The following is a 26,644-nucleotide window of genomic DNA, read 5'->3' on the forward strand; positions in this document are numbered from 1 at the left end:
AAAATAACCAAACCTCTATTGCAATACATATGTGCAGATAAACATCACACAGATACGGAATTAAAAGGCAACATAATAGCAGCGGTCAATGAAGACGACTTTAGGTCCACAATAGCGAATGTGCAATGAATGAAAAAAGCACTTACCTTTTGCTGTCTTCGCCGCGCTTCCGCAGGGGGGCTCAAGGCTGAGAAATGCAAGTAATCCAGACAGCCGAACCACTCCCACTGCGTACTCACGTCGGCCAGTGCCTGTTCAGTAGGTATTTTTTTTTAAAAAAAAGGAGCTTCAATCCCATCCGGAATTAAAGGATGACTTAAACCAATGCAGGGGGGCATTCAAGATGCACTCATCAGTGCAAACAAAAAACAAAAGTCTATCGCAACACATACATGTGCAGGCACGTCACACAGATAAGGAATTAAAGGGCAACTTAATAAAAGCAATCGTTGAATAGGCCTTCATTGGTGCAAACAAACACCACACAGATTATGAAGTAAAGGGTAATCTAAGGCAAAACAATCAATCCTTTAATTTGCCATCCTCAGCGCAAGATAACGAATAAAGGCTAGCCCGGAACCGATACAAGGGACCGTGTTTAAGATGCAATCATCAGTGCAAACAAAATACAAAAGTCTATTGCGATACAGGTATAGCATCCGTTATCCGGAAACCCGTTATCCAGAAAGCACCGAATTATGGAAAGGCCGTCTCCCACAGACTCCTTTTTATCCACATAATCCAAGTTTTTAAAAAGGATTTCCTTTTTCTCCGTAGAAATACAACATTGCCTTGTACTTGACCCAAACTAAGATAAAATGAATCCTTATTGGAGGCAAAGCAAGCAAATTGGGTTTATTTAATAACGACATGATTTTCTAGTAGACTTATGATATGAAGATCCAAGTTACGCAAAGACCCGATATCCCGAAAACCCCAGCTCCCGAGCATTCTGGATAACAGGTCCCATACCTGCACATACGGGAAGCTACACTTCACAAAGAAAATAAATTAAAGGGTAAATAAACGCCATGGAAGCCATCATGGAAAAGGCCTAGAGCAGTGCAAACAAAACCCCAAAGTCTACCACAGTACATACATGAAGACGACTTTAGGTCCACAATAGCGAATGTGCAATGAATGAAAAAAGCACTTACCTTTTGCTGTCTTCGCCGCGCTTCCGCAGGGGGGCTCAAGGCTGAGAAATGCAAGTAATCCAGACAGCCGAACCACTCCCACTGCGTACTCACGTCGGCCAGTGCCTGTTCAGTAGGGGTTTTTTTTTAAAAAAAAGGAGCTTCAAGCCCATCCGGAATTAAAGGATGACTTAAACCAATGCAGGTACGTATTCAACGAACGAATCAGTGCAAACAAAAACATCTATCGCGACACATATGTGCACAGGTACTTCACACAGATAAGGAATTAAAGGGCAACGTAATAAAAGAGATCATCAAAGAGGCCAAACACAGATTAAGAGTTCAAGGGTAACTTAAGCCAATACAAGTAATCATTCAATGGACCCTCATGGATGTAAGCAAACAAATAAAGGGCACCTGAAACAAGGGACCGTTTAAGATGCAATAATCGGTTAATACATACGTTCAAATATACTTCACACAGAAAAGCAATTAAAGGGTAAATGAACGCCACATAAACCATCATTAAAAAGGCACAGATGAGTGAAAAAAAAACTCTCCCAAAGTCTACTGAAGGACCTATATGTTCATGCATGTCAATCAGATATGGAATGAAAGGCGGTGCAAAGAATAACTGAAAGTCTATGCAATTACATACAGGAACCTACTTAAACCAATGCGAGTGATCTTTCAAGAGGCTGTCAACAGTGAAATCAGAATCCGAAAGTCTATTGAAATACAGATGTGGATACAACAACTGAAAGAGATAAGGAGTAAAGGGTAACTTCAAACAAAAACCAAACTTTGCTGAAATACATACGTGCAGATACACTACCCACAGAGAATCAGTTCATCAGCGACAAAAAAACACTTGGCAGACTACAGCCCAATATGCTGAGTGGCCTGGTGGTCAACTACCGACCAGGCCTACCCGGGCCCACCCAATCCTCAGGTCTCACAACAGCATTCCCAAGACTAAGCATTTTCCTTTTACAATACCTTTGGAACATTAGAGAGGGTTCCACGTTCTATTCCGACTCTGTTTGACACGATGCCATCCCCTTCTGGGAGCTGCAGGGTAAGGGCAAACTCTGGAGATCTATCCGGACTTCATAACGGACTTTCCAACTGTCACTTGCAGCGTCACATGACTCTGCAGGATGACATCATGTAACATGCCCTGTTACATTTCGCTGCAGTCAGGACAACTTGCATGACTGCTAAAGAATAAAAGGGCAACTTAAACCAATACGAGCAATCATATACATACACACGTAGACAAACTTCAAATGGTTAAGGAATTAAAGGGTAACTTAAACCGATTGAAGTGATTACTGAAGAGGCTATCATCAGTGTAAACAAACACCATAAGTCTATTGCAATACATACGTGCAAATACGCTTCACACAGATAAGGAACTAAAGGGCAACTTGAACAATACCAACGCTCAATGAAGAGGCCATAATCAGCGCAAATACATGTTGAAAGCAGGCCCAGACCCGCTCCCTACTTTAAGCACTGTCCTGGACTCAGGGGTGGTGTGTGGGCCCTGGGCCCCCAGTCAGACGCTGCTCAAAGGCTATTGAAATACTTAAGTGCAGATGCACTTCACACAGATAAGGAATTGAAGGGTAACTCAAACCTAGTCATCATTGAATGGACAGTCATCAGCGCTAGCAAATGAATAAAGGATAACCAAACCAATACAAGAGACCGTTCAAGATGCAAAAAGTCCCCAATTCTTGCTTACATGTGGTATTTTGTTTTTGGTGGGGTTTGCAAGATGTCCTCCAGTGGGGACTTTTTTGCATCTTGAACGGTCTCTTGTATTGGTTTTGGTTATCCTTTATTCATTTGCTAGCGCTGATGACTGTCCATTCAATGATGACTAGGTTTGAGTTACCCTTCAATTCCTTATCTGTGTGAAGTGCATCTGCCACTTAAGTATTTCAATACTTCTGAGCAGCGTCCTAGACTGGGGCCTTAACCGCAGCCACACACACCCCCTGAGTCCAGGACAGTGCTTAAGTAGGGAGCGGGTCTGGCTGCTTTCAACATGTAATTTGCGCTGATTTATGGCCTCTTCATTGAGCGTTGGGTATTGTTCAAGTGCCCTTTAGTTTCCTTATCTGTGTGAAGCCGTATTTGCACGTATGTTATTGCAATAGACTTATGGTGTTGTTTACACTGATGATAGCCTCTCAGTAATCACTTCAATCGGTTTAAGTTCCTTTAATTCCTTAACCATTTGAAGTTTGTCTACGTGTGTAATGTTATATGATTGCTCGTATTGGTTTAATGTTGCCCTTTTATTCTTTAGCAGTCATGCAAGTTGTCCTGACTGCAGCGAAATGTAACAGGGCATGTTACATGATGTCATCCTGCAGAGTCATGTGACGCTGCAAGTGACAGTTGGAAGTCCGTTATGAAGTCCGGATAGATCTCCAGAGTTTGCCCTTACCCTGCAGCTCCCAGAAGGGGATGGCATCGTGTCAAACAGAGTCGGAATAGAACGTGGAACCCTCTCTAATGTTCCAAAGGTATTGTAAAAGGAAAATGCTTAGTCTTGGGAATGCTGTTGTGAGACCTGAGGATTGGGGTGGCCCGGGTAGGCCTGGTCGGTAGTTGACCACCAGGCCACTCAGCATATTGGGGCTGTAGTCTGCCAAGTGTTTTTTTGTCGCTGATGAACTGATTCTCTGTGGGTAGTGTATCTGCACGTATGTATTTCAGCAAAGTTTGGTTTTTGTTTGAAGTTACCCTTTACTCCTTATCTCTTTCAGTTGTTGTATCCACATCTGTATTTCAATAGACTTTCGGATTCTGATTTCACTGTTGACAGACTCTTGAAAGATCACTCGCATTGGTTTAAGTAGGTTCCTGTATGTAATTGCATAGACTTTCAGTTATTCTTTGCACCGCCTTTCATTCCATATCTGATTGACATGCATGAACATATAGGTCCTTCAGTAGACTTTGGGAGAGTTTTTTTTCACTCATCTGTGCCTTTTTAATGATGGTTTATGTGGCGTTCATTTACCCTTTAATTGCTTTTCTGTGTGAAGTATATCTGAACGTATGTATTAACCGATTATTGCATCTTAAACGGTCCCTTGTTTCAGGTGCCCTTTATTTGTTTGCTTACATCCATGAGGGTCCATTGAATGATTACTTGTATTGGCTTAAGTTACCCTTGAACTCTTAATCTGTGTTTGGCCTCTTTGATGATCTCTTTTATTACATTGCCCTTTAATTCCTTATCTGTGTGAAGTACCTGTGCACATATGTGTCGCGATAGATGTTTTTGTTTGCACTGATTCGTTCGTTGAATACGTACCTGCATTGGTTTAAGTCATCCTTTAATTCCGGATGGGCTTGAAGCTCCTTTTTTTTAAAAAAAAACCCCTACTGAACAGGCACTGGCCGACGTGAGTACGCAGTGGGAGTGGTTCGGCTGTCTGGATTACTTGCATTTCTCAGCCTTGAGCCCCCCTGCGGAAGCGCGGCGAAGACAGCAAAAGGTAAGTGCTTTTTTCATTCATTGCACATTCGCTATTGTGGACCTAAAGTCGTCTTCATGTATGTACTGTGGTAGACTTTGGGGTTTTGTTTGCACTGCTCTAGGCCTTTTCCATGATGGCTTCCATGGCGTTTATTTACCCTTTAATTTATTTTCTTTGTGAAGTGTAGCTTCCCGTATGTGCAGGTATGGGACCTGTTATCCAGAATGCTCGGGAGCTGGGGTTTTCGGGATATCGGGTCTTTGCGTAACTTGGATCTTCATATCATAAGTCTACTAGAAAATCATGTCGTTATTAAATAAACCCAATTTGCTTGCTTTGCCTCCAATAAGGATTCATTTTATCTTAGTTTGGGTCAAGTACAAGGCAATGTTGTATTTCTACGGAGAAAAAGGAAATCCTTTTTAAAAACTTGGATTATGTGGATAAAAAGGAGTCTGTGGGAGACGGCCTTTCCATAATTCGGTGCTTTCTGGATAACGGGTTTCCGGATAACGGATGCTATACCTGTATCGCAATAGACTTTTGTATTTTGTTTGCACTGATGATTGCATCTTAAACACGGTCCCTTGTATCGGTTCCGGGCTAGCCTTTATTCGTTAGCTTGCGCTGAGGATGGCAAATTAAAGGATTGATTGTTTTGCCTTAGATTACCCTTTACTTCATTATCTGTGTGGTGTTTGTTTGCACCAATGAAGGCCTATTCAACGATTGCTTTTATTAAATTGCCCTTTAATTCCTTATCTGTGTGACGTGCCTGCACATGTATGTGTTGCGATAGACTTTTGTTTTTTGTTTGCACTGATGAGTGCATCTTGAATGCCCCCCATTGGTTTAAGTCATCCTTTAATTCCGGATGGGATTGAAGCTCCTTTTTTTTAAAAAAAAAAACCCTACTGAACAGGCACTGGCCGACGTGAGTACGCAGTGGGAGTGGTTCGGCTGTCTGGATTACTTGCATTTCTCAGCCTTGAGCCCCCCTGCGGAAGCGCGGCGAAGACAGCAAAAGGTAAGTGCTTTTTTCATTCATTGCACATTCGCTATTGTGGACCTAAAGTCGTCTTCATTGACCGCTGCTATTATGTTGCCTTTTAATTCCGTATCTGTGTGATGTTTATCTGCACATATGTATTGCAATAGAGGTTTGGTTATTTTTTGCACTGATTATTGCTTCTTGAATGAACACTTGCTTTGGTTTAAGTTACCCTTTCAGCCCTTATCTGATTGACGTGTATGAACATATGAACATATATGTCCTTCAGTAGACTTTGGGAGAGTTTTTTTTTCACTCATCTGTGCCTTTTTAATGATGGTTTATGTGGCGTTCATTTACCCTTTAATTGCTTTTCTGTGTGAAGTATATCTGAACGTATGTATTAACCGATTATTGCATCTTAAACGGTCCCTTGTTTCAGGTGCCCTTTATTTGTTTGCTTACATCCATGAGGGTCCATTGAATGATTACTTGTATTGGCTTAAGTTACCCTTGAACTCTTAATCTGTGTTTGGCCTCTTTGATGATCTCTTTTATTACATTGCCCTTTAATTCCTTATCTGTGTGAAGTACCTGTGCACATATGTGTCGCGATAGATGTTTTTGTTTGCACTGATTCGTTCGTTGAATACGTACCTGCATTGGTTTAAGTCATCCTTTAATTCCGGATGGGCTTGAAGCTCCTTTTTTTAAAAAAAAAACCCCTACTGAACAGGCACTGGCCGACGTGAGTACGCAGTGGGAGTGGTTCGGCTGTCTGGATTACTTGCATTTCTCAGCCTTGAGCCCCCCTGCGGAAGCGCGGCGAAGACAGCAAAAGGTAAGTGCTTTTTTCATTCATTGCACATTCGCTATTGTGGACCTAAAGTCGTCTTCATGTATGTACTGTGGTAGACTTTGGGGTTTTGTTTGCACTGCTCTAGGCCTTTTCCATGATGGCTTCCATGGCGTTTATTTACCCTTTAATTTATTTTCTTTGTGAAGTGTAGCTTCCCGTATGTACAGGTATGGGACCTGTTATCCAGAATGCTCGGGAGCTGGGGTTTTCGGGATATCGGGTCTTTGCGTAACTTGGATCTTCATACCATAAGTCTACTAGAAAATCATGTCGTTATTAAATAAACCCAATTTGCTTGCTTTGCCTCCAATAAGGATTCATTTTATCTTAGTTTGGGTCAAGTACAAGGCAATGTTGTATTTCTACGGAGAAAAAGGAAATCCTTTTTAAAAACTTGGATTATGTGGATAAAAAGGAGTCTGTGGGAGACGGCCTTTCCATAATTCGGTGCTTTCTGGATAACGGGTTTCCGGATAACGGATGCTATACCTGTATTGCAATAGACTTTTGTATTTTGTTTGCACTGATGATTGCATCTTAAACACGGTCCCTTGTATCGGTTCCGGGCTAGCCTTTATTCGTTAGCTTGCGCTGAGGATGGCAAATTAAAGGATTGATTGTTTTGCCTTAGATTACCCTTTACTTCATAATCTGTGTGGTGTTTGTTTGCACCAATGAAGGCCTATTCAACGATTGCTTTTATTAAGTTGCCCTTTAATTCCTTATCTGTGTGACGTGCCTGCACATGTATGTGTTGCGATAGACTTTTGTTTTTTGTTTGCACTGATGAGTGCATCTTGAATGCCCCCCTGCATTGGTTTAAGTCATCCTTTAATTCCGGATGGGATTGAAGCTCCTTTTTTTTAAAAAAAAAATACCTACTGAACAGGCACTGGCCGACGTGAGTACGCAGTGGGAGTGGTTCGGCTGTCTGGATTACTTGCATTTCTCAGCCTTGAGCCCCCCTGCGGAAGCGCGGCGAAGACAGCAAAAGGTAAGTGCTTTTTTCATTCATTGCACATTCGCTATTGTGGACCTAAAGTCGTCTTCATTGACCGCTGCTATTATGTTGCCTTTTAATTCCGTATCTGTGTGATGTTTATCTGCACATATGTATTGCAATAGAGGTTTGGTTATTTTTTGCACTGATTATTGCTTCTTGAATGAACAATTGCATTGGGTTAAGTTACCCTTTCATCCCTTATCTGATTGAGGTGTATGAACATATATGTACTTTGGTAGACTGTTTTTGTTTGCACTGCTCTAGGCCTTTTGAATGATGGCTTCGCTGGCGTTCACTTACCTTTTAATTGCTTTTCTGTGTCAAGTATATCTGGATGTATGTATTGCAATGGACTTTTGGTTTTTGTTTGCACTGATTATTGCATCTTGAGCGGTCCCTTGTCTCATAGTTACATAGTTATAGTAAGTTAGGTTGAAAAATCCATCAAAAGTCCATCAAGTTCAACCTTTTAAGTCTCTATGTATAAAACCTGCCTAACTGCTAGTTTTGGTTACCTTTTATTTATGTGTTTGCACTGCTGATGGTCAATAATTACTTGTATTGGCTTAAGTTACCCTTTAATTCCTTATCTGTGTGGTATTTGTTGGCACCGATGATGGTCTATTCAATGATAGATAAGTGGCCCTTTAATTCCTTATCTGCGGGACGTTTATCTGCATGTATGTATTGCAATAGACTTTTGGTGTTTGTTTGCACTGATGATAGCCTCTTCAATGATCACTGGAACTGGTTTGTTACCCTTTAATTCCTTAACTGTTTGAAGTCTGTCTACACATATAAATTTAGAGAGATTTTCTCCTCTTGTTTTTACTGATCACGGCCTCTTGAATGATCGCTCATATTGATTTAAGATCAAATGGAGTCTATGGGAGACGGCCATAATTCTGTTCTGCTTTGTCTTTTCCATAACACACGACCCAAACTGATTGTAGACGTTTGAGCTTGTCTGCATTTGGTGCTTTTTGAATATGATTTGTGTAGAGTTTCCCTGAGTCGCCTGCATCTTGACTCACGTACAATGAGGGGCCTTGACGTGGCACGTGAGCTTACATATTTTGGTCAAAGTGTGGTACCAACACCTCAGTTTTTGTAATAATCAAAGGCAAACCGTGCGCTGGCAATTTTTCTCTTTCTCTTTGTGTACAAACATTGGCTTTTTATCGTTTATAGCAGCTGGTCAATTCCAGAATGTGGGTTAGACCGAGCACTGGCACATGCAGCTGGTCAACGCCACAGCGTGGGTTAGTCTGAGCGCTGGTGATTTCTTTCTGTGTTTCGTGTACAAATTGTAGCCAAATATTGCATATTTCTGACATCCAGCCTTTAAAACAGGGAAGGATTTACAAGTTTATGCTAATGGAATAATGCTAAAGGGATTCTGGGATTTTTATGGTGTCGTATTTATTTCTAAATTACACTGTGAATAATTTACTCAACCATGTAAAATGTAGTTCCTAACCCAACAAGTGTATTTTTTTAGTTGTAATATTGGTGTGTAGGCAGCCATCTCAGGTCATTTTGCCGGAGCCAGCATTTCAGGGTGAAACTACTTTCAGGCAGGCTATTGTTTCTCCTTCTCAATGAAACTGAAGGAGTCGCAGTGGGACATGGGATTTTACAATGAAGTGCTCTTCTTATATCTACCAGGAAGCTGTTATCTGGTTTCCTTCCCAATGTTCTGCTGATGGGGTGCTGGGGGGAGAAAGGAGGGGGGTAATATCACTCCAACTTGCAGTGCAGCAGTAAAGAGTTACTGAAGTTTATCAGAGCACAAGATTTTACAAAACAAAATAAGCTCCCTTCCAACCTCCAATATTTTTTACGAGGCATTTAATTCTAAATGATCTTTTTTAGGGAGTATCTCAGTCTCACTGTGAAAATTTCATGTCATTATACATATAAATTACTGATAGCCTCCGCATGACCATAAACGTGCTCACCCTTTAAGCACAATGACCTGGGTGTACATACCCCAGGTCCCACGCTGCTGTTTTAGAAACCCCTAGCAATTATGTTTAGGGTGTTTTTTATTGGTACGTAATGATACATGGGCGATATGATGCTAGAAATGTAAAGCTTTGAGGCAATTTTCAGGTCATTTACCATAACCGCCATTTTTGGGAAAGCCTTGTGACTCAGTAGTTTGGAGCAGAAAGGCATGGGTATCCGTTTTAGGTTCAGTAGAATGTGTACTTTCTGAAAATATATGGTTTTGGGGGGTAGACATATATTTGCTATTTGCATATATTTGCTAATTGCTTCCTAACCGAAAAAATGCTACTATATCTGAACCATGTATTCACCAGTGTGGCCACTAGGGGGCAGCAACCATTCTCAGTGGTCTGCAGCAATTTGCACAAAACGCCCACTAGGGGGCAGAAACAATATTTCTAACTCAACTCTTTATTTACACTCTGCAACTTTGGCTGTATTTTTTTGCAACCTGGAACACTCAGCTGTTACAATTTAACTACTGGTAAGTCACTGAGAAATTTGATAACACATGCTGTGCAATTGCTAGTTCTATACATTATAGTGTTGTTATTATTATTATTATTATTATTATTATTATTCATTTTATTATAGTGTAGCAGACACTCACCTTTCATTATAAGTTTCTCTTATAGTTTTTTTCCATTCTATGAATGTTTCTGATTTATCTCTCACTGTCCTGTTTGCAGTAGTGGGAACTTTTTTAAACAATGTTTAAATGACATCAATGACATCATTCCTGCCATTGGGTGTTTATTAGATATGCATTCTGGCTCAGATTTATAATGCATTGTAAAAAAAATCGCAACAACATCTCTCACACCTTGTCAGACATTGCTGTGTTAAAAAAAAGAGTCATTTTGTTTTTCTTTTTTCTTAGAGCATCTTCTGCAATAATGTATAAAGTTCTGAAGCAGGGTCAAATAGCAACAAATCTGGCATTCGCATTGTATAAAACACACCTTGATAAATTCTTCATTTATTTTACACAGCTTTTTACGTCATTTTTGGCAAATTTTGTTTTAAACATTACAAGAAATAGGTTCCTCTATGTGTATTTTCACTTGATAAAGATAAGGTAGTTTCCCACATTAAAGTACTTTTTTTGCTTTTATAAGCTTTATTTGACTTGCTAAGGTTGATGTAGGGTTGGTTCTATATTCTTGCTTTGTTAATGTTCGTTTCTGTAAAGCCTGTGTTTGTTTGTTTCTTGCTAATTTGGCCACTCATGACAGCCTTGTGGGTACACCAACGATTTTGATGAACTGTGGACTCTACTTCATTAGTTTGGAAGAAGCTTTTAAGCTGGTGGGACAATTTTTGTTTGGTCTGTTCGTTTTGGAGTAAGGCATTGTTTAAGTGCCAGGGTGGCCTAGACCTACTCGGTATTCCTCTCGAATGGTCATTGCAATCAGGGGCTTATCAGTCCATGTTGCGGGGGTAATGCAGGCATTTAATATTAAGTGGAACGATTGAGGCTTTACTAGGAAAATATCTATTGTAGTGGATGATTTAAGCACAGGTGAGTGGTATGTGTAAGTTTTGCCTTTCGTGTAGAAAGATTGTCTGTTTATATTGGTACTGTATTCCATTCTTGGCTTACATGTGGTATTTTGTTTTTGGTGGGGTTTGCAAGATGTCCTCCAGTGGGGACTTTTTTGCATCTTGAACGGTCTCTTGTATTGGTTTTGGTTATCCTTTATTCATTTGCTAGCGCTGATGACTGTCCATTCAATGATGACTAGGTTTGAGTTACCCTTCAATTCCTTATCTGTGTGAAGTGCATCTGCACTTAAGTATTTCAATAGCCTTTGAGCAGCGTCTGACTGGGGGCCCAGGGCCCACACACCACCCCCTGAGTCCAGGACAGTGCTTAAAGTAGGGAGCGGGTCTGGGCCTGCTTTCAACATGTATTTGCGCTGATTATGGCCTCTTCATTGAGCGTTGGTATTGTTCAAGTTGCCCTTTAGTTCCTTATCTGTGTGAAGCGTATTTGCACGTATGTATTGCAATAGACTTATGGTGTTTGTTTACACTGATGATAGCCTCTTCAGTAATCACTTCAATCGGTTTAAGTTACCCTTTAATTCCTTAACCATTTGAAGTTTGTCTACGTGTGTATGTATATGATTGCTCGTATTGGTTTAAGTTGCCCTTTTATTCTTTAGCAGTCATGCAAGTTGTCCTGACTGCAGCGAAATGTAACAGGGCATGTTACATGATGTCATCCTGCAGAGTCATGTGACGCTGCAAGTGACAGTTGGAAAGTCCGTTATGAAGTCCGGATAGATCTCCAGAGTTTGCCCTTACCCTGCAGCTCCCAGAAGGGGATGGCATCGTGTCAAACAGAGTCGGAATAGAACGTGGAACCCTCTCTAATGTTCCAAAGGTATTGTAAAAGGAAAATGCTTAGTCTTGGGAATGCTGTTGTGAGACCTGAGGATTGGGTGGGCCCGGGTAGGCCTGGTCGGTAGTTGACCACCAGGCCACTCAGCATATTGGGCTGTAGTCTGCCAAGTGTTTTTTTGTCGCTGATGAACTGATTCTCTGTGGGTAGTGTATCTGCACGTATGTATTTCAGCAAAGTTTGGTTTTTGTTTGAAGTTACCCTTTACTCCTTATCTCTTTCAGTTGTTGTATCCACATCTGTATTTCAATAGACTTTCGGATTCTGATTTCACTGTTGACAGACTCTTGAAAGATCACTCGCATTGGTTTAAGTAGGTTCCTGTATGTAATTGCATAGACTTTCAGTTATTCTTTGCACCGCCTTTCATTCCATATCTGATTGACATGCATGAACATATAGGTCCTTCAGTAGACTTTGGGAGAGTTTTTTTTTCACTCATCTGTGCCTTTTTAATGATGGTTTATGTGGCGTTCATTTACCCTTTAATTGAATTTCTGTGTGAAGTATATTTGAACGTATGTATTAACCGATTATTGCATCTTAAACGGTCCCTTGTTTCAGGTGCCCTTTATTTGTTTGCTTACATCCATGAGGGTCCATTGAATGATTACTTGTATTGGCTTAAGTTACCCTTGAACTCTTAATCTGTGTTTGGCCTCTTTGATGATCTCTTTTATTACGTTGCCCTTTAATTCCTTATCTGTGTGAAGTACCTGTGCACATATGTGTCGCGATAGATGTTTTTGTTTGCACTGATTCGTTCGTTGAATACGTACCTGCATTGGTTTAAGTCATCCTTTAATTCCGGATGGGCTTGAAGCTCCTTTTTTTTAAAAAAAAACCCCTACTGAACAGGCACTGGCCGACGTGAGTACGCAGTGGGAGTGGTTCGGCTGTCTGGATTACTTGCATTTCTCAGCCTTGAGCCCCCCTGCGGAAGCGCGGCGAAGACAGCAAAAGGTAAGTGCTTTTTTCATTCATTGCACATTCGCTATTGTGGACCTAAAGTCGTCTTCATGTATGTACTGTGGTAGACTTTGGGGTTTTGTTTGCACTGCTCTAGGCCTTTTCCATGATGGCTTCCATGGCGTTTATTTACCCTTTAATTTATTTTCTTTGTGAAGTGTAGCTTCCCGTATGTGCAGGTATGGGACCTGTTATCCAGAATGCTCGGGAGCTGGGGTTTTCGGGATATCGGGTCTTTGCGTAACTTGGATCTTGATATCATAAGTCTACTAGAAAATCATGTCGTTATTAAATAAACCCAATTTGCTTGCTTTGCCTCCAATAAGGATTCATTTTATCTTAGTTTGGGTCAATTACAAGGCAATGTTGTATTTCTACGGAGAAAAAGGAAATCCTTTTTAAAAACTTGGATTATGTGGATAAAAAGGAGTCTGTGGGAGACGGCCTTTCCATAATTCGGTGCTTTCTGGATAACGGGTTTCCGGATAACGGATGCTATACCTGTATTGCAATAGACTTTTGTATTTTGTTTGCACTGATGATTGCATCTTAAACACGGTCCCTTGTATCGGTTCCGGGCTAGCCTTTATTCGTTATCTTGCGCTGAGGATGGCAAATTAAAGGATTGATTGTTTTGCCTTAGATTACCCTTTACTTCATAATCTGTGTGGTGTTTGTTTGCACCAATGAAGGCCTATTCAACGATTGCTTTTATTAAGTTGCCCTTTAATTCCTTATCTGTGTGACGTGCCTGCACATGTATGTGTTGCGATAGACTTTTGTTTTTTGTTTGCACTGATGAGTGCATCTTGAATGCCCCCCTGCATTGGTTTAAGTCATCCTTTAATTCCGGATGGGATTGAAGCTCCTTTTTTTTTAAAAAAAAATACCTACTGAACAGGCACTGGCCGACGTGAGTACGCAGTGGGAGTGGTTCGGCTGTCTGGATTACTTGCATTTCTCAGCCTTGAGCCCCCCTGCGGAAGCGCGGCGAAGACAGCAAAAGGTAAGTGCTTTTTTCATTCATTGCACATTCGCTATTGTGGACCTAAAGTCGTCTTCATTGACCGCTGCTATTATGTTGCCTTTTAATTCCGTATCTGTGTGATGTTTATCTGCACATATGTATTGCAATAGAGGTTTGGTTATTTTTTGCACTGATTATTGCTTCTTGAATGAACACTTGCTTTGGTTTAAGTTACCCTTTCAGCCCTTATCTGATTGACGTGTATGAACATATGAACATATATGTCCTTCAGTAGACTTTGGGAGAGTTTTTTTTTCACTCATCTGTGCCTTTTTAATGATGGTTTATGTGGCGTTCATTTACCCTTTAATTGCTTTTCTGTGTGAAGTATAGCTGAACGTATGTATTAACCGATTATTGCATCTTAAACGGTCCCTTGTTTCAGGTGCCCTTTATTTGTTTGCTTACATCCATGAGGGTCCATTGAATGATTACTTGTATTGGCTTAAGTTACCCTTGAACTCTTAATCTGTGTTTGGCCTCTTTGATGATCTCTTTTATTACATTGCCCTTTAATTCCTTATCTGTGTGAAGTACCTGTGCACATATGTGTCGCGATAGATGTTTTTGTTTGCACTGATTCGTTCGTTGAATACGTACCTGCATTGGTTTAAGTCATCCTTTAATTCCGGATGGGCTTGAAGCTCCTTTTTTTTAAAAAAAAAACCCCTACTGAACAGGCACTGGCCGACGTGAGTACGCAGTGGGAGTGGTTCGGCTGTCTGGATTACTTGCATTTCTCAGCCTTGAGCCCCCCTGCGGAAGCGCGGCGAAGACAGCAAAAGGTAAGTGCTTTTTTCATTCATTGCACATTCGCTATTGTGGACCTAAAGTCGTCTTCATGTATGTACTGTGGTAGACTTTGGGGTTTTGTTTGCACTGCTCTAGGCCTTTTCCATGATGGCTTCCATGGCGTTTATTTACCCTTTAATTTATTTTCTTTGTGAAGTGTAGCTTCCCGTATGTGCAGGTATGGGACCTGTTATCCAGAATGCTCGGGAGCTGGGGTTTTCGGGATATCGGGTCTTTGCGTAACTTGGATCTTCATACCATAAGTCTACTAGAAAATCATGTCGTTATTAAATAAACCCAATTTGCTTGCTTTGCCTCCAATAAGGATTCATTTTATCTTAGTTTGGGTCAAGTACAAGGCAATGTTGTATTTCTACGGAGAAAAAGGAAATCCTTTTTAAAAACTTGGATTATGTGGATAAAAAGGAGTCTGTGGGAGACGGCCTTTCCATAATTCGGTGCTTTCTGGATAACGGGTTTCCGGATAACGGATGCTATACCTGTATCGCAATAGACTTTTGTATTTTGTTTGCACTGATGATTGCATCTTAAACACGGTCCCTTGTATCGGTTCCGGGCTAGCCTTTATTCGTTATCTTGCGCTGAGGATGGCAAATTAAAGGATTGATTGTTTTGCCTTAGATTACCCTTTACTTCATAATCTGTGTGGTGTTTGTTTGCACCAATGAAGGCCTATTCAACGATTGCTTTTATTAAGTTGCCCTTTAATTCCTTATCTGTGTGACGTGCCTGCACATGTATGTGTTGCGATAGACTTTTGTTTTTTGTTTGCACTGATGAGTGCATCTTGAATGCCCCCCTGCATTGGTTTAAGTCATCCTTTAATTCCGGATGGGATTGAAGCTCCTTTTTTTTAAAAAAAAATACCTACTGAACAGGCACTGGCCGACGTGAGTACGCAGTGGGAGTGGTTCGGCTGTCTGGATTACTTGCATTTCTCAGCCTTGAGCCCCCCTGCGGAAGCGCGGCGAAGACAGCAAAAGGTAAGTGCTTTTTTCATTCATTGCACATTCGCTATTGTGGACCTAAAGTCGTCTTCATTGACCGCTGCTATTATGTTGCCTTTTAATTCCGTATCTGTGTGATGTTTATCTGCACATATGTATTGCAATAGAGGTTTGGTTATTTTTTGCACTGATTATTGCTTCTTGAATGAACACTTGCTTTGGTTTAAGTTACCCTTTCAGCCCTTATCTGATTGACGTGTATGAACATATGAACATATATGTCCTTCAGTAGACTTTGGGAGAGTTTTTTTTTCACTCATCTGTGCCTTTTTAATGATGGTTTATGTGGCGTTCATTTACCCTTTAATTGCTTTTCTGTGTGAAGTATATCTGAACGTATGTATTAACCGATTATTGCATCTTAAACGGTCCCTTGTTTCAGGTGCCCTTTATTTGTTTGCTTACATCCATGAGGGTCCATTGAATGATTACTTGTATTGGCTTAAGTTACCCTTGAACTCTTAATCTGTGTTTGGCCTCTTTGATGATCTCTTTTATTACATTGCCCTTTAATTCCTTATCTGTGTGAAGTACCTGTGCACATATGTGTCGCGATAGATGTTTTTGTTTGCACTGATGATTGTTTCTTGAATACGTACCTGCATTGGTTTAAGTCATCCTTTAATTCCGGATGGGCTTGAAGCTCCTTTTTTTTAAAAAAAAACCCCTACTGAACAGGCACTGGCCGACGTGAGTACGCAGTGGGAGTGGTTCGGCTGTCTGGATTACTTGCATTTCTCAGCCTTGAGCCCCCCTGCGGAAGCGCGGCGAAGACAGCAAAAGGTAAGTGCTTTTTTCATTCATTGCACATTCGCTATTGTGGACCTAAAGTCGTCTTCATGTATGTACTGTGGTAGACTTTGGGGTTTTGTTTGCACTGCTCTAGGCCTTTTCCATGATGGCTTCCATGGCGTTTATTTACCCTTTAATTTATTTTCTTTGTGAAGTGTAGCTTCCCGTATGTGCAGGTATGGGACCTGTTATCCAGAATGCTCGGGAGCTGGGGTTTTCGGGATATCGGGTCTTTGCGTAACTTGGATCTTCATATCATAAGTCTACTAGAAAATCATGTCGTTATTAAATAAACCCAATTTGCTTGCTTTGCCTCCAATAAGGATTCATTTTATCTTAGTTTGGGTCAATTACAAGGCAATGTTGTATTTCTACGGAGAAAAAGGAAATCCTTTTTAAAAACTTGGATTATGTGGATAAAAAGGAGTCTGTGGGAGACGGCCTTTCCATAATTCGGTGCTTTCTGGATAACGGGTTTCCGGATAACGGATGCTATACCTGTATCGCAATAGACTTTTGTATTTTGTTTGCACTGATGATTGCATCTTAAACACGGTCCCTTGTATCGGTTCCGGGCTAGCCTTTATTCGTTATCTTGCGCTGAGGATGGCAAATTAAAGGATTGATTGTTTTGCCTTAGATTACCCTTTACTTCATAATCTGTGTGGTGTTTGTTTGCACCAATGAAGGCCTATTCAACGATTGCTTTTATTAAGTTGCCCTTTAATTCCTTATCTGTGTGACGTGCCTGCACATGTATGTGTTGCGATAGACTTTTGTTTTTTGTTTGCACTGATGAGTGCATCTTGAATGCCCCCCTGCATTGGTTTAAGTCATCCTTTAATTCCGGATGGGATTGAAGCTCCTTTTTTTTAAAAAAAAATACCTACTGAACAGGCACTGGCCGACGTGAGTACGCAGTGGGAGTGGTTCGGCTGTCTGGATTACTTGCATTTCTCAGCCTTGAGCCCCCCTGCGGAAGCGCGGCGAAGACAGCAAAAGGTAAGTGCTTTTTTCATTCATTGCACATTCGCTATTGTGGACCTAAAGTCGTCTTCATTGACCGCTGCTATTATGTTGCCTTTTAATTCCGTATCTGTGTGATGTTTATCTGCACATATGTATTGCAATAGAGGTTTGGTTATTTTTTGCACTGATTATTGCTTCTTGAATGAACACTTGCTTTGGTTTAAGTTACCCTTTCAGCCCTTATCTGATTGACGTGTATGAACATATGAACATATATGTCCTTCAGTAGACTTTGGGAGAGTTTTTTTTTCACTCATCTGTGCCTTTTTAATGATGGTTTATGTGGCGTTCATTTACCCTTTAATTGCTTTTCTGTGTGAAGTATATCTGAACGTATGTATTAACCGATTATTGCATCTTAAACGGTCCCTTGTTTCAGGTGCCCTTTATTTGTTTGCTTACATCCATGAGGGTCCATTGAATGATTACTTGTATTGGCTTAAGTTACCCTTGAACTCTTAATCTGTGTTTGGCCTCTTTGATGATCTCTTTTATTACATTGCCCTTTAATTCCTTATCTGTGTGAAGTACCTGTGCACATATGTGTCGCGATAGATGTTTTTGTTTGCACTGATTCGTTCGTTGAATACGTACCTGCATTGGTTTAAGTCATCCTTTAATTCCGGATGGGCTTGAAGCTCCTTTTTTTTAAAAAAAAAACCCCTACTGAACAGGCACTGGCCGACGTGAGTACGCAGTGGGAGTGGTTCGGCTGTCTGGATTACTTGCATTTCTCAGCCTTGAGCCCCCCTGCGGAAGCGCGGCGAAGACAGCAAAAGGTAAGTGCTTTTTTCATTCATTGCACATTCGCTATTGTGGACCTAAAGTCGTCTTCATGTATGTACTGTGGTAGACTTTGGGGTTTTGTTTGCACTGCTCTAGGCCTTTTCCATGATGGCTTCCATGGCGTTTATTTACCCTTTAATTTATTTTCTTTGTGAAGTGTAGCTTCCCGTATGTGCAGGTATGGGACCTGTTATCCAGAATGCTCGGGAGCTGGGGTTTTCGGGATATCGGGTCTTTGCGTAACTTGGATCTTCATATCATAAGTCTACTAGAAAATCATGTCGTTATTAAATAAACCCAATTTGCTTGCTTTGCCTCCAATAAGGATTCATTTTATCTTAGTTTGGGTCAAGTACAAGGCAATGTTGTATTTCTACGGAGAAAAAGGAAATCCTTTTTAAAAACTTGGATTATGTGGATAAAAAGGAGTCTGTGGGAGACGGCCTTTCCATAATTCGGTGCTTTCTGGATAACGGGTTTCCGGATAACGGATGCTATACCTGTATCGCAATAGACTTTTGTATTTTGTTTGCACTGATGATTGCATCTTAAACACGGTCCCTTGTATCGGTTCCGGGCTAGCCTTTATTCGTTATCTTGCGCTGAGGATGGCAAATTAAAGGATTGATTGTTTTGCCTTAGATTACCCTTTACTTCATAATCTGTGTGGTGTTTGTTTGCACCAATGAAGGCCTATTCAACGATTGCTTTTATTAAGTTGCCCTTTAATTCCTTATCTGTGTGACGTGCCTGCACATGTATGTGTTGCGATAGACTTTTGTTTTTTGTTTGCACTGATGAGTGCATCTTGAATGCCCCCCTGCATTGGTTTAAGTCATCCTTTAATTCCGGATGGGATTGAAGCTCCTTTTTTTTAAAAAAAAATACCTACTGAACAGGCACTGGCCGACGTGAGTACGCAGTGGGAGTGGTTCGGCTGTCTGGATTACTTGCATTTCTCAGCCTTGAGCCCCCCTGCGGAAGCGCGGCGAAGACAGCAAAAGGTAAGTGCTTTTTTCATTCATTGCACATTCGCTATTGTGGACCTAAAGTCGTCTTCATTGACCGCTGCTATTATGTTGCCTTTTAATTCCGTATCTGTGTGATGTTTATCTGCACATATGTATTGCAATAGAGGTTTGGTTATTTTTTGCACTGATTATTGCTTCTTGAATGAACACTTGCTTTGGTTTAAGTTACCCTTTCAGCCCTTATCTGATTGACGTGTATGAACATATGAACATATATGTCCTTCAGTAGACTTTGGGAGAGTTTTTTTTTCACTCATCTGTGCCTTTTTAATGATGGTTTATGTGGCGTTCATTTACCCTTTAATTGCTTTTCTGTGTGAAGTATATCTGAACGTATGTATTAACCGATTATTGCATCTTAAACGGTCCCTTGTTTCAGGTGCCCTTTATTTGTTTGCTTACATCCATGAGGGTCCATTGAATGATTACTTGTATTGGCTTAAGTTACCCTTGAACTCTTAATCTGTGTTTGGCCTCTTTGATGATCTCTTTTATTACATTGCCCTTTAATTCCTTATCTGTGTGAAGTACCTGTGCACATATGTGTCGCGATAGATGTTTTTGTTTGCACTGATTCGTTCGTTGAATACGTACCTGCATTGGTTTAAGTCATCCTTTAATTCCGGATGGGCTTGAAGCTCCTTTTTTTTAAAAAAAAACCCCTACTGAACAGGCACTGGCCGACGTGAGTACGCAGTGGGAGTGGTTCGGCTGTCTGGATTACTTGCATTTCTCAGCCTTGAGCCCCCCTGCGGAAGCGCGGCGAAGACAGCAAAAGGTAAGTGCTTTTTTCATTCATTGCACATTCGCTATTGTGGACCTAAAGTCGTCTTCATGTATGTACTGTGGTAGACTTTGGGGTTTTGTTTGCACTGCTCTAGGCCTTTTCCATGATGGCTTCCATGGCGTTTATTTACCCTTTAATTTATTTTCTTTGTGAAGTGTAGCTTCCCGTATGTGCAGGTATGGGACCTGTTATCCAGAATGCTCGGGAGCTGGGGTTTTCGGGATATCGGGTCTTTGCGTAACTTGGATCTTCATACCATAAGTCTACTAGAAAATCATGTCGTTATTAAATAAACCCAATTTGCTTGCTTTGCCTCCAATAAGGATTCATTTTATCTTAGTTTGGGTCAAGTACAAGGCAATGTTGTATTTCTACGGAGAAAAAGGAAATCCTTTTTAAAAACTTGGATTATGTGGATAAAAAGGAGTCTGTGGGAGACGGCCTTTCCATAATTCGGTGCTTTCTGGATAACGGGTTTCCGGATAACGGATGCTATACCTGTATCGCAATAGACTTTTGTATTTTGTTTGCACTGATGATTGCATCTTAAACACGGTCCCTTGTATCGGTTCCGGGCTAGCCTTTATTCGTTATCTTGCGCTGAGGATGGCAAATTAAAGGATTGATTGTTTTGCCTTAGATTACCCTTTACTTCATAATCTGTGTGGTGTTTGTTTGCACCAATGAAGGCCTATTCAACGATTGCTTTTATTAAGTTGCCCTTTAATTCCTTATCTGTGTGACGTGCCTGCACATGTATGTGTTGCGATAGACTTTTGTTTTTTGTTTGCACTGATGAGTGCATCTTGAATGCCCCCCTGCATTGGTTTAAGTCATCCTTTAATTCCGGATGGGATTGAAGCTCCTTTTTTTTAAAAAAAAATACCTACTGAACAGGCACTGGCCGACGTGAGTACGCAGTGGGAGTGGTTCGGCTGTCTGGATTACTTGCATTTCTCAGCCTTGAGCCCCCCTGCGGAAGCGCGGCGAAGACAGCAAAAGGTAAGTGCTTTTTTCATTCATTGCACATTCGCTATTGTGGACCTAAAGTCGTCTTCATTGACCGCTGCTATTATGTTGCCTTTTAATTCCGTATCTGTGTGATGTTTATCTGCACATATGTATTGCAATAGAGGTTTGGTTATTTTTTGCACTGATTATTGCTTCTTGAATGAACACTTGCTTTGGTTTAAGTTACCCTTTCAGCCCTTATCTGATTGACGTGTATGAACATATGAACATATATGTCCTTCAGTAGACTTTGGGAGAGTTTTTTTTTCACTCATCTGTGCCTTTTTAATGATGGTTTATGTGGCGTTCATTTACCCTTTAATTGCTTTTCTGTGTGAAGTATATCTGAACGTATGTATTAACCGATTATTGCATCTTAAACGGTCCCTTGTTTCAGGTGCCCTTTATTTGTTTGCTTACATCCATGAGGGTCCATTGAATGATTACTTGTATTGGCTTAAGTTACCCTTGAACTCTTAATCTGTGTTTGGCCTCTTTGATGATCTCTTTTATTACATTGCCCTTTAATTCCTTATCTGTGTGAAGTACCTGTGCACATATGTGTCGCGATAGATGTTTTTGTTTGCACTGATGATTGTTTCTTGAATACGTACCTGCATTGGTTTAAGTCATCCTTTAATTCCGGATGGGCTTGAAGCTCCTTTTTTTAAAAAAAAACCCCTACTGAACAGGCACTGGCCGACGTGAGTACGCAGTGGGAGTGGTTCGGCTGTCTGGATTACTTGCATTTCTCAGCCTTGAGCCCCCCTGCGGAAGCGCGGCGAAGACAGCAAAAGGTAAGTGCTTTTTTCATTCATTGCACATTCGCTATTGTGGACCTAAAGTCGTCTTCATTGACCGCTGCTATTATGTTGCCTTTTAATTCCGTATCTGTGTGATGTTTATCTGCACATATGTATTGCAATAGAGGTTTGGTTATTTTTTGCACTGATTATTGCTTCTTGAATGAACACTTGCTTTGGTTTAAGTTACCCTTTCAGCCCTTATCTGATTGACGTGTATGAACATATGAACATATATGTCCTTCAGTAGACTTTGGGAGAGTTTTTTTTTCACTCATCTGTGCCTTTTTAATGATGGTTTATGTGGCGTTCATTTACCCTTTAATTGCTTTTCTGTGTGAAGTATATCTGAACGTATGTATTAACCGATTATTGCATCTTAAACGGTCCCTTGTTTCAGGTGCCCTTTATTTGTTTGCTTACATCCATGAGGGTCCATTGAATGATTACTTGTATTGGCTTAAGTTACCCTTGAACTCTTAATCTGTGTTTGGCCTCTTTGATGATCTCTTTTATTACATTGCCCTTTAATTCCTTATCTGTGTGAAGTACCTGTGCACATATGTGTCGCGATAGATGTTTTTGTTTGCACTGATTCGTTCGTTGAATACGTACCTGCATTGGTTTAAGTCATCCTTTAATTCCGGATGGGCTTGAAGCTCCTTTTTTTTAAAAAAAAACCCCTACTGAACAGGCACTGGCCGACGTGAGTACGCAGTGGGAGTGGTTCGGCTGTCTGGATTACTTGCATTTCTCAGCCTTGAGCCCCCCTGCGGAAGCGCGGCGAAGACAGCAAAAGGTAAGTGCTTTTTTCATTCATTGCACATTCGCTATTGTGGACCTAAAGTCGTCTTCATGTATGTACTGTGGTAGACTTTGGGGTTTTGTTTGCACTGCTCTAGGCCTTTTCCATGATGGCTTCCATGGCGTTTATTTACCCTTTAATTTATTTTCTTTGTGAAGTGTAGCTTCCCGTATGTACAGGTATGGGACCTGTTATCCAGAATGCTCGGGAGCTGGGGTTTTCGGGATATCGGGTCTTTGCGTAACTTGGATCTTCATATCATAAGTCTACTAGAAAATCATGTCGTTATTAAATAAACCCAATTTGCTTGCTTTGCCTCCAATAAGGATTCATTTTATCTTAGTTTGGGTCAAGTACAAGGCAATGTTGTATTTCTACGGAGAAAAAGGAAATCCTTTTTAAAAACTTGGATTATGTGGATAAAAAGGAGTCTGTGGGAGACGGCCTTTCCATAATTCGGTGCTTTCTGGATAACGGGTTTCCGGATAACGGATGCTATACCTGTATCGCAATAGACTTTTGTATTTTGTTTGCACTGATGATTGCATCTTAAACACGGTCCCTTGTATCGGTTCCGGGCTAGCCTTTATTCGTTAGCTTGCGCTGAGGATGGCAAATTAAAGGATTGATTGTTTTGCCTTAGATTACCCTTTACTTCATAATCTGTGTGGTGTTTGTTTGCACCAATGAAGGCCTATTCAACGATTGCTTTTATTAAGTTGCCCTTTAATTCCTTATCTGTGTGACGTGCCTGCACATGTATGTGTTGCGATAGACTTTTGTTTTTTGTTTGCACTGATGAGTGCATCTTGAATGCCCCCCTGCATTGGTTTAAGTCATCCTTTAATTCCGGATGGGATTGAAGCTCCTTTTTTTTAAAAAAAAATACCTACTGAACAGGCACTGGCCGACGTGAGTACGCAGTGGGAGTGGTTCGGCTGTCTGGATTACTTGCATTTCTCAGCCTTGAGCCCCCCTGCGGAAGCGCGGCGAAGACAGCAAAAGGTAAGTGCTTTTTTCATTCATTGCACATTCGCTATTGTGGACCTAAAGTCGTCTTCATTGACCGCTGCTATTATGTTGCCTTTTAATTCCGTATCTGTGTGATGTTTATCTGCACATATGTATTGCAATAGAGGTTTGGTTATTTTTTGCACTGATTATTGCTTCTTGAATGAACACTTGCTTTGGTTTAAGTTACCCTTTCAGCCCTTATCTGATTGACGTGTATGAACATATGAACATATATGTCCTTCAGTAGACTTTGGGAGAGTTTTTTTTTCACTCATCTGTGCCTTTTTAATGATGGTTTATGTGGCGTTCATTTACCCTTTAATTGCTTTTCTGTGTGAAGTATATCTGAACGTATGTATTAACCGATTATTGCATCTTAAACGGTCCCTTGTTTCAGGTGCCCTTTATTTGTTTGCTTACATCCATGAGGGTCCATTGAATGATTACTTGTATTGGCTTAAGTTACCCTTGAACTCTTAATCTGTGTTTGGCCTCTTTGATGATCTCTTTTATTACATTGCCCTTTAATTCCTTATCTGTGTGAAGTACCTGTGCACATATGTGTCGCGATAGATGTTTTTGTTTGCACTGATGATTGTTTCTTGAATACGTACCTGCATTGGTTTAAGTCATCCTTTAATTCCGTATGTCCGTTCATAAACTCCTAGACATCACCAGGGTAAATCATCGCAGTTGAAGATCCAAGTTGCAAACTATATCCGAAAAACCCCAGCTCCCGACATTGATAAAGCTCATACCTGCAAATACGGGAGCTACATTCCAAAGAAAATAATTAAAATAATAAACGCCATGGAAGCCACATGGAAAAAGGCTAGAGCAGTGCAACACCCCAAAGTCTACCACGTCAACATGAAGACGCCTTTAGGTCCACAATAGCGAATGTGCAATGAATGAAAAAAGCACTTACCTTTTGCTGTCTTCGCCGCGCTTCCGCAGGGGGGCTCAAGGCTGAGAAATGCAAGTAATCCAGACAGCCGAACCACTCCCACTGCGTACTCACGTCGGCCAGTGCCTGTTCAGTAGGGGTTTTTTTTTAAAAAAAAGGAGCTTCAAGCCATCCGGAATTAAAGGATGACTTAAACCAATGCAGGTACGTATTCAAGAAACAATCCAGTGCAAACAAAAACATCTATCGCGACACATATGTGCACAGGTACTTCACACAGATAAGGAATTAAAGGGCAATGTAATAAAAGAGATCATCAAAGAGGCCAAACACAGATTAAGAGTTCAAGGGTAACTTAAGCCAATACAAGTAATCATTCAATGGACCCTCATGGATGTAAGCAAACAAATAAAGGGCACCTGAAACAAGGGACCGTTTAAGATGCAATAATCGGTTAATACATACGTTCAGATATACTTCACACAGAAAAGCAATTAAAGGGTAAATGAACGCCACATAAACCATCATTAAAAAGGCACAGATGAGTGAAAAAAAAACTCTCCCAAAGTCTACTGAAGGACATATATGTTCATATGTTCATACACGTCAATCAGATAAGGGCTGAAAGGGTAACTTAAACCAAAGCAAGTGTTCATTCAAGAAGCAATAATCAGTGCAAAAAATAACCAAACCTCTATTGCAATACATATGTGCAGATAAACATCACACAGATACGGAATTAAAAGGCAACATAATAGCAGCGGTCAATGAAGACGACTTTAGGTCCACAATAGCGAATGTGCAATGAATGAAAAAAGCACTTACCTTTTGCTGTCTTCGCCGCGCTTCCGCAGGGGGGCTCAAGGCTGAGAAATGCAAGTAATCCAGACAGCCGAACCACTCCCACTGCGTACTCACGTCGGCCAGTGCCTGTTCAGTAGGTATTTTTTTTTAAAAAAAAGGAGCTTCAATCCCATCCGGAATTAAAGGATGACTTAAACCAATGCAGGGGGGCATTCAAGATGCACTCATCAGTGCAAACAAAAAACAAAAGTCTATCGCAACACATACATGTGCAGGCACGTCACACAGATAAGGAATTAAAGGGCAATTTAATAAAAGCAATCGTTGAATAGGCCTTCATTGGTGCAAACAAACACCACACAGATTATGAAGTAAAGGGTAATCTAAGGCAAAACAATCAATCCTTTAATTTGCCATCCTCAGCGCAAGCTAATGAATAAAGGCTAGCCCGGAACCGATACAAGGGACCGTGTTTAAGATGCAATCATCAGTGCAAACAAAATACAAAAGTCTATTGCAATGCAGGTATAGCATCCGTTATCCGGAAACCCGTTATCCAGAAAGCACCGAATTATGGAAAGGCCGTCTCCCACAGACTCCTTTTTATCCACATAATCCAAGTTTTTAAAAAGGATTTCCTTTTTCTCCGTAGAAATACAACATTGCCTTGTACTTGACCCAAACTAAGATAAAATGAATCCTTATTGGAGGCAAAGCAAGCAAATTGGGTTTATTTAATAACGACATGATTTTCTAGTAGACTTATGGTATGAAGATCCAAGTTACGCAAAGACCCGATATCCCGAAAACCCCAGCTCCCGAGCATTCTAGATAACAGGTCCCATACCTGTACATACGGGAAGCTACACTTCACAAAGAAAATAAATTAAAGGGTAAATAAACGCCATGGAAGCCATCATGGAAAAGGCCTAGAGCAGTGCAAACAAAACCCCAAAGTCTACCACAGTACATACATGAAGACGACTTTAGGTCCACAATAGCGAATGTGCAATGAATGAAAAAAGCACTTACCTTTTGCTGTCTTCGCCGCGCTTCCGCAGGGGGGCTCAAGGCTGAGAAATGCAAGTAATCCAGACAGCCGAACCACTCCCACTGCGTACTCATGTCGGCCAGTGCCTGTTCA

General features: G+C 40.9%; 2 long non-coding RNA genes across 2 annotated transcripts; one reads left to right on the forward strand and one right to left on the reverse strand.

The window, feature by feature from the left end:
- Positions 1-1,288: 1,288 nt before the first annotated feature.
- On the reverse strand, positions 1,289-26,052 carry LOC121396416. Its single transcript, XR_005963032.1, has 2 exons — positions 25,278-26,052; positions 1,289-1,718 (listed from the first exon to the last, which is right to left on the reverse strand). It is a non-coding gene; the product is annotated as an uncharacterized LOC121396416 (long non-coding RNA).
- On the forward strand, positions 5,863-12,747 carry LOC121396411. Its single transcript, XR_005963028.1, has 2 exons — positions 5,863-5,913; positions 12,318-12,747. It is a non-coding gene; the product is annotated as an uncharacterized LOC121396411 (long non-coding RNA).
- Positions 26,053-26,644: the final 592 nt, after the last annotated feature.

Source organism: Xenopus laevis, chromosome 7S, assembly GCF_017654675.1.
Source record: "Xenopus laevis strain J_2021 chromosome 7S, Xenopus_laevis_v10.1, whole genome shotgun sequence".
Taxonomy (NCBI): Eukaryota; Metazoa; Chordata; class Amphibia; order Anura; family Pipidae; genus Xenopus; species Xenopus laevis.